Consider the following 18,599-nt stretch of genomic DNA (forward strand, 5'->3'; position numbering starts at 1 on the left):
GGCATCGTTAAAATAACGATGTAATGGACATGCCTGTAGTAAGTGTTATAATTAGTAGTTACCTCAAAATGTGTTCATCTTCCCGTTGAAAACTTTTTCGCAACAGTTTAGCATCTATCTTTCGTAGTCTATTTCAATATTTAGAATAAACAGATTAGCCTTAATCATCCAAAATAAAAAAATAATACTGAAACAATAATTATTAAAATAGCAAACATTCAGATAAACATACTATTATAAGCTATGGCATATGAAACTAATATTTGCACTTATATATCCGAAGTTCTGTCAGAAAAACCAACTTATTAGTCATTTTTTAGGAGATCAAATATAAATGAAGAGTACGTTGTCCATACGAAATTATCACTAAAAATGTATATACATACTACTTCTATGCCAATAACAGAAATAAAGAATCTGCAAGGGACTGTTCACCTCATACTCATATCTTAGTTTGTAGCAACTAAAATGGAGATAAAATAAATTTATGATACATTCTGTTTTAACCTACTGTACTATAAATTATATAGAGTTTTTTTTATTAAAGGAAGGATTTGTTAAAAGATCCCATTTTTGTTAATAACAAGGTGAAGTTAGGAAAGATTTGCTGCCTTAATTTATGATTGCCCTAACGTTCAGTAGAAATAAGATTTCCCCCTAATGTCATTGGTAGTTTTCACCCCATTGCAAAATTATCGATTTTGAGTAAAATTTTAAGAAGAATCTCCATTAAAATGGAAACGTTCTCTTTTTATTACGTAAACTTGGGCATTTCATTTCATAGACTTTGAAATGGATAGACGTATATTTTGAAGAGATGCTTGTTGCAAACTTCAGGGCTTGAGACAAAATACTAATGTTTTTATATTGTGTACGAACGCTTTACAGATTCTCTGTTATTAAGTATTACTGAATGTAAACCTACGGTTACCATTGATACCAGGGACCCGAAAGACCCTTCTCATAATCGTGTCGTTTTCTGTCTGTCAGTCTATCTCTCTGTTATGAAGTATTACTGAATGTAAACCTACGGTTACCATTGATACCAGGGACCCGAAAGACCCTTCTCATAATCGTGTCTTTTTCTGTCTGTCAGTCTATCTCTCTGTTATTAAGTATTACTGAATGTAAACCTACGGTTACCATTGATACCAGGGACCCGAAAGACCCTTCTCATAATCGTGTCGTTTTCTGTCTGTCAGTCTATCTCTCTGTTATTAAGTATTACTGAATGTAAACCTACGGTTACCATTGATACCAGGGACCCGAAAGACCCTTCTCATAATCGTGTCGTTTTCTGTCTGTCAGTCTATCTCTCTGTTATTAAGTATTACTGAATGTAAACCTACGGTTACCATTGATACCAGGGACCCGAAAGACCCTTCTCATAATCGTGTCGTTTTCTGTCTGTCAGTCTATCTCTCTGTTATTAAGTATTACTGAATGTAAACCTACGGTTACCATTGATACCAGGGACCCGAAAGACCCTTCTCATAATCGTGTCGTTTTCTGTCTGTCAGTCTATCTCTCTGTTATTAAGTATTACTGAATGTAAACCTACGGTTACCATTGATACCAGGGACCCGAAAGACCCTTTTCATAATCGTGTCGTTTTCTGTCTGTCAGTCTATCTCTCTGTTATTAAGTATTACTGAATGTAAACCTACGGTTACCATTGATACCAGGGACCCGAAAGACCCTTCTATAGAAAATAATCACTTCTTAACCCAAGGAATCGCTGTTTTGATTATGGAGTCTAAGGGTCTCTGTCCGGTTTTTATGTATTCCAATCCAAACAAAACCACCTTTTGTTTTAAAATAAGACGGTATACATTGATGGAGATTTTAATATTCATGAAAAGCATATTGTCTTCAATTTGAAACTTTAAACACTATCTTAGTTTGGTGAAAACATGAATTAGTATGTTTATTTCATTTAAAATACTGAAGCGTTCTTATAACTATCTGTCTAAAAGTACGTAAAATGTACATTTCAAGCGCACCTTGAATTCATAATATTTTAAATTCTTTTAAATTATTGAGGAAAAAGGTATTTTTATATAAAATAAAACGTCTATTCAATGATTTTACACCTTTAAAATACCTGAACAAACTGACTATACGTAACTATTTCAACTATATCAAAATGCAACGGTAGTAGAATATATATTACTGACTGCAGACAATTATATAAAGACTAAGAAAATGTTTCTACAGAGAGGGTACTAAAGGGGGTATTAAAACAGCGCCTACGTGAGATCAACACTTCTGTGACAAGTCGATGTGGAAACTGTCCCCTCAGTGACAAATGGCTGAACTTTGCAGGCTGAGGAATGTAGCTTCATTAAATGAGGAGAGGTTAAAAGTTACAATAGTACACTTGGAGCAGTAAAACATGTATACATCTCTCTCATTTTCAGCTGTAACAATACAGTTTATTATTCTAAATCCAGTTTCAATTAGTTAAACATATTATTAAAAATACAAGTATTTATGGAATAAATATGATTAAATGATTTCGATCATTTACAATTTAGAAAAGTGTAACTCTCCTCTCAAGTGGTCACTAATCTATCTAATTTAAGTTCTTCAGTTCAACTATAAAATTCATTAAACCATGATTTTTAATTTATTAAATTCTGCAACTGTTGGGTTAGAGTGACAGGTTTAAAACCTTTAACTTACGGTTAAGCTATAAATGTTTCCATAAAAAGATGTTTCGTAACATATGAATCTGTAAAAAATTTTAAGACCTTTCCTAACTAAAAGAGAGTATTTAAGAAAATATTTATTTCAGTTTTGAACACTTATTTTATTGGGCGTTTATTCACTTTCAAAAATGCTTTTAACTCACAAGTGAAGGTATGGTTCATTAAGGTGATTACATGTATTCAAATCGTTTGTTTTGTGCAGAGATTCTTTGTTCATTAGTGACATAACCGAAGCAGAAAGAATTGAAAAACAAGCCCAAAAAGTAGTATTTCCGCCTTGTAATACTCAACATCTAACCGAAATATGAAAGAGTAAACTTTAAAGTATTTGATTCCACTGCAGTACACAACAAGTGTTTTGGCCACTTAACTTAAATAATCCATATTTTCTTTTATTTTCAAATATCAAACAAGTTCAAACTAAAAGTTTAAATAAGATTCGTCTATCAAGAAAGGAATGAATTCAAACGGTTTCCAGATGCTGTTTAAGACTTGTATCACATAAAATTTATTATAACTATTATTCTGAAATATTTCATGAACCAAGTAAAATACATTCTTTCCTCTTCTAATAGTGGCTGTACGTTACAACCTCCAAAAGTAAATGCTTTTTAATCACAGTAGTCGTCTCAAACTAATGTATTTTTTTCTGTATTGGGTAAACAAAACAAAATCTAGCATCAGAAATATCTTATATTGGAATTAGATACAAAAAAAAACAGATCTCAATTTCACTCAATCGCCTATGAGCACGGAAGTAATAACGAACTTACAAGAGTTTAATCTTAATGCATTATAACTGCTTTCACTATGTAGGCCATAAGCTTCAAGTGAAAATTTAAAATTGCGTGCGAGCCACAAGTCACCGTTTCTAATAAAGTTTCAGTAGCGAGTAGTTTGTCTAATGATATTCAGCCCAAGCTGAAAGCCATGGAGTGGTTTAACGTTTTTGTCATAGTTCAGTGTATTCAAATAGCCGTAATAGACACTTTTTGGCCGTGGTAGATTTGTCAGTTCTATGTCCGTGATGAGTATTATATTTTCTTCATCGGATCAAGGCAAAATCAACTATCACACTGGCAACACTGATATCTTGGTTGGAGTTAGATTAAAAGCGCCGGAAATAAACGCGTTTGACAATTAGGCTTCTGTGACCTACAGATGTGTATATTTTCTTGACCAGCCGGTACTGATACATTCAACTACAATGTGCAAAAGAGACTACAGTGTCTATGCACTTCGGTAAAGTATTTAACCACACAAAAATATTGAACCTCACTGTTTATTCTACTATGTATAGAGGAGAAAGCAGCAATCGAAAACCTAACCGAATTGCTAAACGGGTGGTGTCACTCATAGTCACGTGACCGTGTGTGGTCCGATTCCAGTAAGCTGATTAACTGCGTTATATAATTGAACCCAATTGCCTCGCGTTCCGTACCTCTTCAGGATTGATCGGATTACTGTTGCAAATCAAGCATGTTAATTCAACTTCAATATTGATATTGGAATTCACTTGTGCAACTTTTAAATTGGTGCCAAAGCTATTAGATAAAAATGCCTTAATCATTCGCGTAATAAGCGGTTTTTTATATGAGTAAATTAATTGTATTGTCGAACAATAAAGGTTTTGTATGTTGTAGAACATACATTAATACACTGTAAAATCCGTTAAATTAGTTCAGAATTAATAAATTATATTGTAACTCGATCATATATGAAGTTGCGATCTTTGTAACCCAAGATAACCCAAAAATCATTTAGTTCTTTATTTTTTAATTGCCTATGTTCAGAAAACATTACAGTTACGTGACTTTTAGAAAAAGATCAACCGTTTTGGTATTGGAGGATTTAAAATAAAATGCAATGATTTTTTTGTATTATTAGTTTATTAATATTTAACTATCTATTACTATAATAGCATACACACAAAAGATGAATGGTGCAATTGAATCTGGCTGAAGACATAAATAGCTCTTTGAATGTAGAATCTTGGAGCATTGGAAAAAAGGGTTTATCGTACTATCACTAGTATAAACAAATTCAACATTTTCCAATATATAATTTTTATTCTGTGCAAGGCCTTTCTGAATCAAAGATTCCATCATCAGGCACTTCACAAATTATCAAATGTTTACATTTTTAAATAATAATTAATTTTATAATAACATATGGTTAACAATTTGGATGTATGGTTAGCCAGTTAGCGAATCACTGTATTGAATCTGGACACACCATCTCTAATAAAAATTTACGATTATTAAAAGAAGTTACTAACACAATACACTTAAATGCTTGGGAAACATTTTACATTAACACAAATCAAGAAAAACTTATCAACAATGAAGACGGACCAATTCAAAATTCAGTTTTACTCATCTCAATTTATAAAGAAATTAAAAATGTAATTCTGATTAAATATTTTATACTGGCTAACCATACATCCAAATTGTTAACCATATGTTATTATAAAATTAATTATTATTTAAAAATGTAAACATTTGATAATTTGTGAAGTGCCTGATGATGGAATCTTTGATTCAGAAAGGCCTTGCACAGAATAAAAATTATATATTGGAAAATGTTGAATTTGTTTATACTAGTGATAGTACGATAAAAAGCTCTTTGAATGTTTAAAAAGAATTTGATTACTTTCTATAACATATTTTAATTGTTACCTTTTAATAACTGAAGGGCGACGTTATGTAATAAATGCCATATTCAGTACTTTTACTTCATTGAAACGGAATTCTTCTCTTCGAAAATTCAAGCCAGAAGTATCACAAATAATTCCGTAAAATTACACTTGCTTTTATCACATATATGAACTCCTACCCGCCACTACTACTTAACCTATTTATATAAACATTGCTGTCCTCTAACACTCTTTTCTAACCACTCGTTTGTAATTCTTCTCTAAAACTTGTGTATTAGTACGGTTGTCGGTTTCATTTCTATCAGGTTAGTTGAATTCTTTATTTACAAGTGCTACTTAATTGCTCAAAAGAAATAGCGAACTTAGTTACAGACATTCTGAGATCACTGGCACAGTTAACCGCCCCTCCGCTCACTCCCCTCCGTACTCAGCAGTGCTGATGTATTGATACCAGCTTAAAAGCCAAGATTCATTCAGTGCTCTCAAAAGTGCCTCCATAATCTTGATTAGTTCCTTCTTCTCCTCTCCTTAATGCTTTTCAGCAGATTGTCTCTTTGAGATAATACTACGTTATCCTGTCTTCACTATATTGATTATTCGATAGCAATTATTCATCATTATCCTATTGGAATAACTATTTATGGATGTTTTCTCAAAGTACAAAATATTTGTTAATGCATTTAAATAAATTGAAATGAGTCTAAGATATCCAGTATTTAATAAAATATTCAATTATAATTTTAAATTAAATTCGACTACGCTCAATGCCACTTCACTTTATTCATACATCACTTTAAATAGTGAATTTAGTTCTGTTGCATAATAACCCGACTTTAAACACAATGATTGATTAATCACAATGAATTTAACATATCTATAAATTCTGGTAGAACACAGTTCATAGAAGTCGTCTTCCCTCCGTTAATCCATCAACAGTAAATACATAAAACGCGTGATCTGGTGTAATTAATAAAGAGCCGTGTACATCTTCAATATCTTTACCTGTTTCAATACCAATTTCAAATACATGCAGAAGGTAAGCTATAAAAGCGTTAACTGCAACTGCACAAACTTTATTCCGCATTATTTAAAGTTAAACTCACAATAATTTTGTTAAAGGCCACGTATATAAGATATACGTATTACCATTGTATTACTCATGAAATTTAATATGTAATAAACTAATATTATTACGTAAAAGTTTTCTGTAGGCCTACATTACAGTCATATTTTGATGTTAATAATTGGCCAATTAAAGTAAAATGGAGTGACATTAGAGAATATCTCAATTTAATCTATAATTTACTTAGCCTAATTTCAAGATATTATTAGCCGACTCTAAAAGGAGAAGGTTATACAATTCGACCTATTTATGTGTTAATTTGTTTATTTACGTTCCCCCCCCCCAGAACCATTTAACCAATTTTATTCATTTTTATAAGGGAGGGCTACCTCAGCGTAGTGCTACTTAATTTTTTAAAGATTGGACATTGGGCAAGTAACTCAAAAGCAAATTACTTTGACAGTTTCTTATATAAAACTATATGGCGAAACCATAAAAAGCGAATTGCGGAGATGCCTTATTCTTACAATCACTGCAAATTATCTTAAAATACCAGGAAACATCAATTTTTGTATTTGGCTTTGGAATAACGTCACTATTGCAAGTAAAACATAAATTCCATCCTGGAGCAACGGAACAGGATTCAGTAGTGAGGTTTGAGTTTTTATAGTGATAAGGATATATTAGGCCGTAAGTTTTCTGGGACGACTATTAACGGCTACGTCACTATTAACACGCCACTTACATTTCCCAAAAGAGATTACCATCCAAGACAACGCCAAGAGTTTACAATCATGTATTCATCTCACTCATGAGTTGCTGAGTTAATTGCAATATATTTTAGAGTACAATGTGAAGGAAAGTGTAGTTAGTAAAATATTTAGCTATAAAATACATTTCTATCCTCAAGGAAACCATGATTTACAAAACTTTTAAAAGATAATATAATATAGCCATAGGTCGCTACCAGTTGATGGAAGTTTTAAGGGCAATTCATCTCAAAAGTGGATTTATAATTCTTATTTTCCATCTTTACTTAGTTACATCAAACTTAATGTTTAATAAAATGTAAACATAAGAATACGTATTTTTTATTATTTGAATGGAAACGTTATCACCTACTTTTAATTTTATTTCATCCAATCATGCAGTAAAAAGATAACGTTTAAACGACTATCTTCACGCGTCGTATAGTTTGTGATAGATTAACGTTATTTTCTGACATATAAATATTTAGATCAAATCTCCATTCCCGGAACCAATCAACTAAAGTATATATGGAAGATTGTAAAATTCAGAAGCTTCATAAACGTCAAAGTGTTGAGATATCAAAGCAGTGTCATAGGCATAAAATGCCAAGAACGCAGTTTCAGGCTATCGTATATCGGACATAAAATATTTGAAATAGAAGTTGTCCTTCCCAGAATAAATCTTAAAGGCATGAACATTCTGATAAGCATGCAAAGATGGTTTCAACGAAAGATGAGCTTCAATAAATCAATGACCTAGTTATGTTTATCATATTCGTACAAATACCGTGCTATATATGTAGAAAAATACAAAAGTTATGTATTAATGAGCAATAAATAACTCATTTACTTGTGTTTGCATGAAATATACCACACATTTGTTACTGTGAATACTGTCCTTAAGTCTCAATGCATTGCAAAATTTATTGGTGCAGCCATTTTTAACAAACTAAGTGTTATACTTAAATCAAATAATATGTATGTAAAATGTATGATTTACAAAAACATTTTCTCATATCTAGAAGATATAAAATGCCTCCGATATAAATGAACTGTTTCCATATTTGCAATGAAATTAACTGGTTGACGTATAAAAATATGATATACAGACTATTAATTTGAAAGAGATTTAAGTAAATTGATTCTGATAATCAAAGACTCATAAAACCAGCTTAATATGATATGCGAAATCTCTGCCGAATGCACTAAAAGGAAGAATTGAAATTAATCATAGAGTAAATACGTGGAGAGTATACATAATTTATAAATTTGGAATCAAATTTTTAATAACTCCTTTTATCATAGAATAGTAAACTTTTGGTCGACATAAACTTATTTATTGGATTCATTTCACAATGAAAGATTTCAGGGTTACAATGTGAAATATAGTTGGTAATAAATAGCTTTGCAAAAATATTATATTTATACTACATTGACAAAGATAATACGTAAAGTGTAAAAACGTGCAAGAGATCCGAATAATACTTGATATAATAAAAAATATTCTTAGTAATGGTGCATTGATAGTGTTTAGTAGCCTACAACGTTGTTTTCATAGTGGTAAAAAACTTAACAGTGTTTTGAAGAGGTATTTCTGAGGGAATGGAATATGAGGGTGGTCACTTGTTGCTTCAATCTGATAAACTAATGTAATATTTATGGCTAGGGACAAGTTTGTAGCCTCTTCTTCACTGATCTTCCGGATTTGGTGTCATTTTGAGTTCGAATGTGTATTTGATTAAAAACGCTTGAACTTATATCTACTTTTTAAATCTATATTCTTTTTACAGTGATAAGTTATTTCCAATGACAATTCATATTCGAATAGAAGCATATATAACGGTAGATTAATGTTTTACATATCTATAATATTTACGAAAATTTATTTTTATGAAAGTAGTGTAAGATAAAAGATTTTTAAGAATAAATTTGTAAAGTAGCTCTTACTTCAGCAATCCTAAGTTATTCTATACGTAGAATCAACGTATAGTCTAAGTATAGAATCAATTACTACAGTAAACACAATAAGCCGGATAATGGTCAAAATATTGTGTCTCGGCCAAATAGGCTTACCTGTTGGACGTATAGTCTAATCCTATCTCGGAATCCAAAGATTTGCAACAAGTTTTTAGGTGCTAAAAATCTATTTCATAGAAATTTCAACTTGATATGGTCAAATCTCAGTAATGAAAAGCAATTCCTGCATATATTTCCCCCCTTTTTTTACCTTTTTAATAGCTTCCTTTATTATGATAAAAATAGTGAATAAACAACGGATTTAATACTTGAATAGTAGACTATTAATTTAAACATAAAGCACGCATAAAACATAACATGCGTTAACATTTAAACATAAAAATTAAATTAGAAGAAGAAGAATTTTATTTTATTTTTGTCAACGTTAAAGTGTTTCATTAGCATCGGAGTATTGAACATTCCTATTTACCTATCATTATACTTGTACAAAGAAATCGGTATGGAGCTCTGTATAGGGTGAAAATAACAACTCTTTTATTCTTAGCAATTGTAACAATATGAGCATATAAAACATCAAATCAAGAAAATATATAACTGTTAGTATTATTCCTGTTTCTGTATATGGTAGTTCTACAGGCCGTGCTCCAATTCATGTTCTTACCTGCTAACCGCCTTGAGAGTAAACGTGTATCACCAACCCTGGAAACAAATTTTAATAAAAACTTCGTAATACTAGGAGTAAGTCCATTCTTCCTGTATCATAATGAAAGAAGAATGTATCCCAGTATTCATGTCAATGATTCGTTGTAATGTTATAATTACTTGTAAATGGTTCAATTTTGAGTAGTTCATTATTTTACGACATTAGCTTTTTAATATGCTTTTGTTCATAGGAACCAATATATAATGTATATAATAAATGGTAAATATATTTTATATAGTTATTTAGTTTTTAAGCAAAACTATAAAACTTATATAAATAGTAAGAAAATTATAAATTATCTCTTTCGTGAAAATTTTAAAATTGCATGTCAAGCAAAGGATAATAAAACCTATAATGTGTTTCAAATACAAGTTTCTAAAACTTATTTCCTAAAACTGTTATCTATACTAATATACAAGACTATGTGTGTTTCAGTGGTACATAATCAAGTAAACACTACTGTACCTATTTTCTGATAATTTACAAGCGAAGTTCATAGATATAATGGATAAACGGGAGCTCTCAAAGACCGGTCATAGCTCGGAGAAATTTTCGAATACCTTTACGTTAATTATGGACCCTAACAATGTCCATGTAAAATTCAGTACAATCGGTCCAGTCGTTTTTACATGATTGTGCGACACAATCACATACACAAATTGACATTTTGTATAATATTATTGATTACTAAACATTGGCCAATTCCAAAAGTTGTATTGGATAAATTTAGTAGTGTTGGTCTTTAAGCTCAAATATTATTTTCGGTTAAATTTCAAATATAAATACAAAATCAACATCGCTGCTATAGAATTTAATTAAGGGAGAGAACGAAACATTTATAAGGTAATAAGTCCAGCGAAGGAGCGGACATGAAAGGCAACTAAAATTGAGTACATCGTCCTCATATACAAGCCTCACCTGGGGGTGATTATGTCTGGACTTTGCTCAAAAGGGTCTGCAGACTCTATATTCACGAAGGTAATGCAACCTTTTGAAATAAACGTTAACAAAGAAATTCCACTACATTATGCAAAATATCACTGTTCCATTATTTTGATGTTATATCATTACAATTAGCTGTTATAATTTATTCCAGTTACATGTAGTTATGTTTATTATAGTGCTCATGATTTTATATTTCATGGGAAAAATTTCTTGCAGTAAAGGATTATTCGATAAAAGCTTCACATGACTTTGTACCAGATTCCAGAAGTACTTATATGATTACCTTAAATTGTTAAACTCACATCATTATGCGCTTATAAAGGGGCTAATGCGGTTGGTCTCAGCTTCGAATACACTGTCTTCGAGCACAGGAGTACTATGATTACAGTAAATCGCTAAACGTGAATCTAATAATGATAATATGTTATTGACAACAGCTTCACATGTATTGTCTTAGAGATCAGACGTACTATGATTACAGTAAATTTTAAAACATACACATAATAATGGGAACATATTGTTTATTTTACTTTCACATGGATTGTCTGGAATTTCAGTAGTTATGATATAGCTACTGTAAATTGCTAAAAGTGCAGTTCAAACTGGTACGATACTGCACAGGAATTGATACATACTTCAAAATTACTGAATTTGAATGTAAAAATTTGCTAATTATACAACTAAAATGTATAAAATTTGTTCATCAACAGGTTTTCCTGATCATTCACAACGAGGCAACAACAAGGCAACTAACAAGATTTTTGCAAGAACGGAAAAAGAGTTGAAATAAATTAAAAAAAAATGCTATTCCGAGCGCAATCAAGCGACAATTTCACGCAAGTCTAAATTTGCGTAACATTTTATCGATATCGAAAATAGAAATTAGCTTAGAACAGACAATGGATGAAGATCTCAGTGTGAACTAAATGAGAAGATGATTGTCCTTTACCAACATATAACATTTCTGTAAGGACTTTACAAGATATGTACAGCACTAAATGAAAAGCTATTGATATGGCTGAAATTATTAAAACTTTACATTGTATTTTATCAGAAAGCGAATTTCATTATAATGGAGTATAATGAAATACCTCAAAGAACGCATTTTGGTCTCGATAACTTTGAAAATAAACGGACTAAAACTTCGCCGCCTACTTTTATTACATGTTTCTTTCCGAACGTATTATTTGATTCAAATACAATATGAAGAAAATTGCTTGGGATTTCATGTATCTGAATGTTCAAATGGAATCGAAAAGTTATTTACAGAGATCAATATAAAACTATTCCCTGATATACCAAATTGGTTTTGGTGCTTTCTATCATTAAATATTCTATTTGCTATTAAATATTTTATTTGTCAAGATTTCTCACCCAAAGTTCCAAGATTAAACAACGCAAGATAACGCAGTTTTAAATGAGCATTCCGCTGATGATAAACTCTCGCAGACACTCGGTATATTTCCCCGGTCACTGAAACGTACGGTCGCCAAGAGTAAATAAATCCTTCTTTAATTCTGACTGTCTCTCTTGGACGTGGGAACGCGACAAATTCCACACTTTGTCTCATTTACACTCAACATAACAGTTCAACTATTACATTCTGGTTACAGCAGCTTTCATAGGAACTATCGTTACATCGCTTCCAATCTAGCATACTTGATTTGGCAGACTAAACCACATATAATGGAGCTAAGAGTAAAGAAGGTGTTTATTAAAAGCTGATGAAATAGAAAAACCTATTTCAAATTATATTTCTTATAATAATTTTCGTAATAAATGATCAAAATGTATGTTAAAGTTTAGAATTTAATCACTGATTTTTATACCTATAGCTCGAGTCTAAAATTATATTCGTGGATCTTATTACTTGCTAATAAAATTTAAAAAAACCTCACTTCATTTGAAAATAAAGGAATTTATTACTGTAAAATGAAACTAAAAATACTAGACTTCTCAATATAAACGTTTAATTAAATAAATAAATAGAAATTGAAAGTCACTTGTAATAAATTTACTAAAAACAAACAATTAAAATAAAAATACCTTTCACACAATTTTTATTATTAAGTTTCTACTTAAACTTCTGCTCTTCTCAACTTACTGGTCTTTACATTTTTGGCAATAATATATCGATTTATTAGCACTTTACTGAGTGAATATATATATATATATTTATATTTATATAATATACATTGCAAATATATATTAATATGTTTCTGTTGAGTAATCTACTATTAACATTAAATGGATAGGATTACTTCTAAATTTGAATCCGTATAGATACCTGTGCACATTCAGGTTATCCGTTAACTAATTTACAGGCAGAGTTCCAAGATATTTATAACTCAGAGTCAGACATGGCTGTCAATACATATTCTTATTATCTGTTAACCATTTACATGTAGGAATCCAACGTACTTCTTACTTAAAGTAAGACTTACGGCTGACCATGCGCATTCAGATTATCAGAAAATAGTTGACAAATAAGATTACAACTGGGACGCTGACTGATGGCTGTTTATACACTTCTAGCTTAGCTATTTCTCTCTAGATAGACTCTTACCGTATTTCGTTTCCATTTTTTTATATATATATTTATTTTAAAATATGTGTTCCAAAAATATATAATTTATTTTTACAACAAATCTTGTGCAATATGTTCAGCAAAATAATATTATGTCCAGAGGCGCTCCATCATTTATATATTATGTTACATTTGACTTATTACTAATAGTACTTTCATTTTATATACATTTCTTTGTAATTTAATTAATTTAATTTGTGGAATATATTTTTATTAAAAATATGAAAATTCAGTTTAGGGCCTAATTTGTAGTATTTTGTTGTGCTTTTCACTAAAACTTTGTGTTTCCACAGTACTTTTATTTCCCTTTTTGCCCCAAAAATTATATATTTATAATCTTAGGACATAGTTTTAAAAATACAAAATAATTATGTTTATCTTCTTGCGCTTAGGTATGAAAGAATATGACCTTATTGTTTAAAATATTTGCAACTTACCCGTTTATCTACAAACGTACTACGGAAAATCTGTTTTATTTATAATTAAAAACTAAGCACATATTCTAACGTACATAATATTTTATACATTTTGGAGATTAAGAATTTTCTTACAACTTTTTTACTGCTAAAACGGGGATAAAGTTAAAATTTAGGTAAACACATATTCCCGGATAAAATTTTTCATGACAAAATATAGTAAAACAAGACTAATTATTCCTTAAAACAAAACATGCAAAAAAACCAAACCCTATCTATGATATTTAGTATAGCTGCAGTACAAGGGGTTACAAATAAATACAAAGTTAGGATAAGCTACATAATGCGATATCGTATCTTTAGCAAATTTGTAAGCGACAGTATTGTTCTATGTCCAGGGGTTGTTTGACTGGTAGTTTTAAGTAAAACTATAGGTTTTTAAACTATAGTTCTAAGTTGGCCATGATTTTAACTTTGGACGTGGCGACAACACTTCACTTTACGAGTATATAGTACACTATAATAACCAGTTTACACTGACTGACCATGATTTTAACTTTAGACGTGGCTACAACACTTCACTTTACGAGTATATAGTACACTATAATAACCAGTTTACACTGACTGACCATGATTTTAACTTTAGACGTGGCGACAACACTTCACTTTACGAGTATATAGTACACTATAATAACCAGTTTACACTGACTGACCATGATTTTAACTTTAGACGTGGCGACAACACTTCACTTTACGAGTATATAGTACACTATAATAACCAGTTTACACTGACTGACCATGATTTTAACTTTAGACGTGGCGACAACACTTCACTTTACGAGTATATAGTACACTATAATAACCAGTTTACACTGACTGACCATGATTTTAACTTTTACTTCACTTTACGAGTATATAGTACACTATAATAACCAGTTTACACTGACTGACCATGATTTTAACTTTGCACGTGGCGACAACATTTCACTTTACGAGTATATAGTACACTATAATAACCAGTTTACACTGACTGACCATGATTTTAACTTTAGACGTGGCTACAACACTTCACTTTACGAGTATATAGTACACTATAATAACCAGTTTACACTGACTGACCATGATTTTAACTTTAGACGTGGCTACAACACTTCACTTTACGAGTATATAGTACACTATAATAACCAGTTTACACTGACTGACCATGATTTTAACTTTGGACGTGGCGACAACACTTCACTTTACGAGTATATAGTACACTATAATAACCAGTTTACACTGACTGACCATGATTTTAACTTTGGACGTGGCGACAACACTTCACTTTACGAGTATATAGTACACTATAATAACCAGTTTACACTGACTGACCATGATTTTAACTTTGGACGTGGCGACAACACTTCACTTTACGAGTATATAGTACACTATAATAACCAGTTTACACTGACTGACCATGATTTTAACTTTAGACGTGGCTACAACACTTCACTTTACGAGTATATAGTACACTATAATAACCAGTTTACACTGACTGACCATGATTTTAACTTTAGACGTGGCTACAACACTTCACTTTACGAGTATATAGTACACTATAATAACCAGTTTACACTGACTGACCATGATTTTAACTTTAGACGTGGCGACAACACTTCACTTTACGAGTATATAGTACACTATAATAACCAGTTTACACTGACTGACCATGATTTTAACTTTGGACGTGGCGACAACACTTCACTTTACGAGTATATAGTACACTATAATAACCAGTTTACACTGACTGACCATGATTTTAACTTTAGACGTGGCTACAACACTTCACTTTACGAGTATATAGTACACTATAATAACCAGTTTACACTGACTGACCATGATTTTAACTTTAGACGTGGCTACAACACTTCACTTTACGAGTATATAGTACACTATAATAACCAGTTTACACTGACTGACCATGATTTTAACTTTGCACGTGGCGACAACACTTCACTTTACGAGTATATAGTACACTATAATAACCAGTTTACACTGACTGACCATGATTTTAACTTTAGACGTGGCGACAACACTTCACTTTACGAGTATATAGTACACTATAATAACCAGTTTACACTGACTGACCATGATTTTAACTTTAGACGTGGCTACAACACTTCACTTTACGAGTATATAGTACACTATAATAACCAGTTTACACTGACTGACCATGATTTTAACTTTAGACGTGGCGACAACACTTCACTTTACGAGTATATAGTACACTATAATAACCAGTTTACACTGACTGACCATGATTTTAACTTTAGACGTGGCTACAACACTTCACTTTACGAGTATATAGTACACTATAATAACCAGTTTACACTGACTGACCATGATTTTAACTTTAGACGTGGCGACAACACTTCACTTTACGAGTATATAGTACACTATAATAACCAGTTTACACTGACTGACCACTTTAGAGACGAGTTAGACGTGGTCACTTTACGAGTATATAGTACACTATAATAACCAGTTTACACTGACTGACCATGATTTTAACTTTAGACGTGGCTACAACACTTCACTTTACGAGTATATAGTACACTATAATAACCAGTTTACACTGACTGACCATGATTTTAACTTTAGACGTGGCTACAACACTTCACTTTACGAGTATATAGTACACTATAATAACCAGTTTACACTGACTGACCATGATTTTAACTTTGCACGTGGCGACAACATTTCACTTTACGAGTATATAGTACACTATAATAACCAGTTTACACTGACTGACCATGATTTTAACTTTAGACGTGGCTACAACACTTCACTTTACGAGTATATAGTACACTATAATAACCAGTTTACACTGACTGACCATGATTTTAACTTTAGACGTGGCTACAAGACTTCACTTTACGAGTATATAGTACACTATAATAACCAGTTTACACTGACTGACCATGATTTTAACTTTAGACGTGGCTACAACACTTCACTTTACGAGTATATAGTACACTATAATAACCATTTTACACTGAATGACCATAATCCTAGACTGTAACTGATGAGACCGTAACAAACTTTCATAGTATGTGTCTATCAATTGCAGTCTAGCCAACATGCATCCGAGGAAACCAATAAGTCCGACACCAGTCGTAGATTTGCTGATAACTAATGTAATTTAGGTTGCGTTCGTCTGTTAGCATTTTAAGTTGTTATTTTTTATTATGGTAATTTATTGGTGGTCTTTTTGTTTACGGTATACCCTAGTTTACAGACCATCATTTGTAAGCGGCAAAATACAATATGCAACATAATACAGAAAACCTGAAATGGTACCAACATTTTAAATATTGAAAGGCATCACTAAAATACCAAATTACAGTAAAATCAATAAGATAAATGGAACTAGTTGAATTGTTGACTTAGTTAAATGGAAATGATATTCAATAATATATTTGTAAACGCTCCTAATTAGTTTTATTTATCCAAATTGGAAATATTTCATTGCGTTATAGTAAGAATATTGAAACAATTATAATTACTTACAGGAATTTAAAACTTCTCAGCCAAGTAGGTAGATCCTCGAGAATTGAAAAATTATTCACAAAGAAAGCTCATAACGCCGTAGCAGATTGGACGAAGGATTTATATACTCTTGACGGCAGTACATAACCACTGGCCAGGGAAATACTGTGCTGTCAGTGCCAGAGTTAACACTTCCATGGATCGTAATGTTTGTGTTATTTTTACTTTTTATTTCTAAAATAACACACAATTACACGAAAGTATCAGACTTTCTTACGTTTACTTAATTGTTTAATAACATCCATCCTCTACTAAGAATTACGTTGTTCTAATAGTAGCAATGACAAGGAAGTTTAAAGTATGTTTGATGTTACATAATTACGTCTGTCAGGAGTTACAGGGTATATATTTGTATTATTTCTACTATTCTAACAGTAACACGTTTATATCACTAAAAAAGGAGTGAGAGCTGAAAAATGTGTAAATATATATATATACAATTTAAACATTTTTTTAAAAAGGCAACAACCATATAATATTTTGTAGCACAACATTCGTTAAATTATGCAATAATTAACTCACTATTTTATACTAACCATGGTTTTTACTTTGGTGGTAGAAATGTATATGAGCACTCACAAAGTAAAACAAGGTAATAACTATTCTACACAGAGTACGGTTGTAGATAGCAATGTATATGAACACCTACTAAATATAAAACAAGATAAAACTATTCTACATAGACTACGGCTGTAGATTTGTTGATAGCAATGTATATGAACAACCCGCTAGTTATAAAAAAGATAATGTCTATTTTTACAATGACTAAGGTTTTATTTTTGAGAATATCAATTTAAATGAACATCCCGCTAGTTATAATACAAAATAACAACAATTTAACAATGACTATGGTTATACCTTTGGTGTTAGAAATGTATTTGAACATCCCACTAGTTATTATAGGTTATACGTAATAACTATTTTGCACTAACTACAGCTCTACCATTAGAGGTAGTAATGTCTATGAACATCCTGCTAGTTATAATACACGATGATAACTATTTTACAATTACTATGGTTATACATTTAGAGGTAATAATGTTAATGAACATCTAGTTATAATACTAGTAACAGCTATTTTACAATGACTACGGTTCTACTTTTGAAGGCAGTAATGTACGGTAGTAATTTAATATATGTACACCTACTAAATATAATACAACCTAACAACTATTTCACAGTTACTATGGTTATACCTTTCAAG

At 31.1% G+C, this 18,599-nt stretch overlaps 1 long non-coding RNA gene across 2 annotated transcripts in view; it reads right to left on the reverse strand.

The window, feature by feature from the left end:
• LOC124354500 overlaps positions 1-18,599 on the reverse strand; it is a 151,851-nt gene that overhangs the window by 102,463 nt on the left and 30,789 nt on the right. Inside the window, exon 1 of one of the 2 annotated variants that reach the window (XR_006921687.1) lies at positions 9,818-9,855. The exons of the other annotated variant lie outside the window; for it this stretch is intronic. This is a non-coding gene — a long non-coding RNA (uncharacterized LOC124354500). Of the gene's footprint in view, positions 1-9,817; positions 9,856-18,599 lie in introns of those variants that run through there. 2 annotated transcript variants of the gene reach the window in all.

Source organism: Homalodisca vitripennis, chromosome 2 (genome assembly GCF_021130785.1).
Source record: "Homalodisca vitripennis isolate AUS2020 chromosome 2, UT_GWSS_2.1, whole genome shotgun sequence".
Taxonomy (NCBI): Eukaryota; Metazoa; Arthropoda; class Insecta; order Hemiptera; family Cicadellidae; genus Homalodisca; species Homalodisca vitripennis.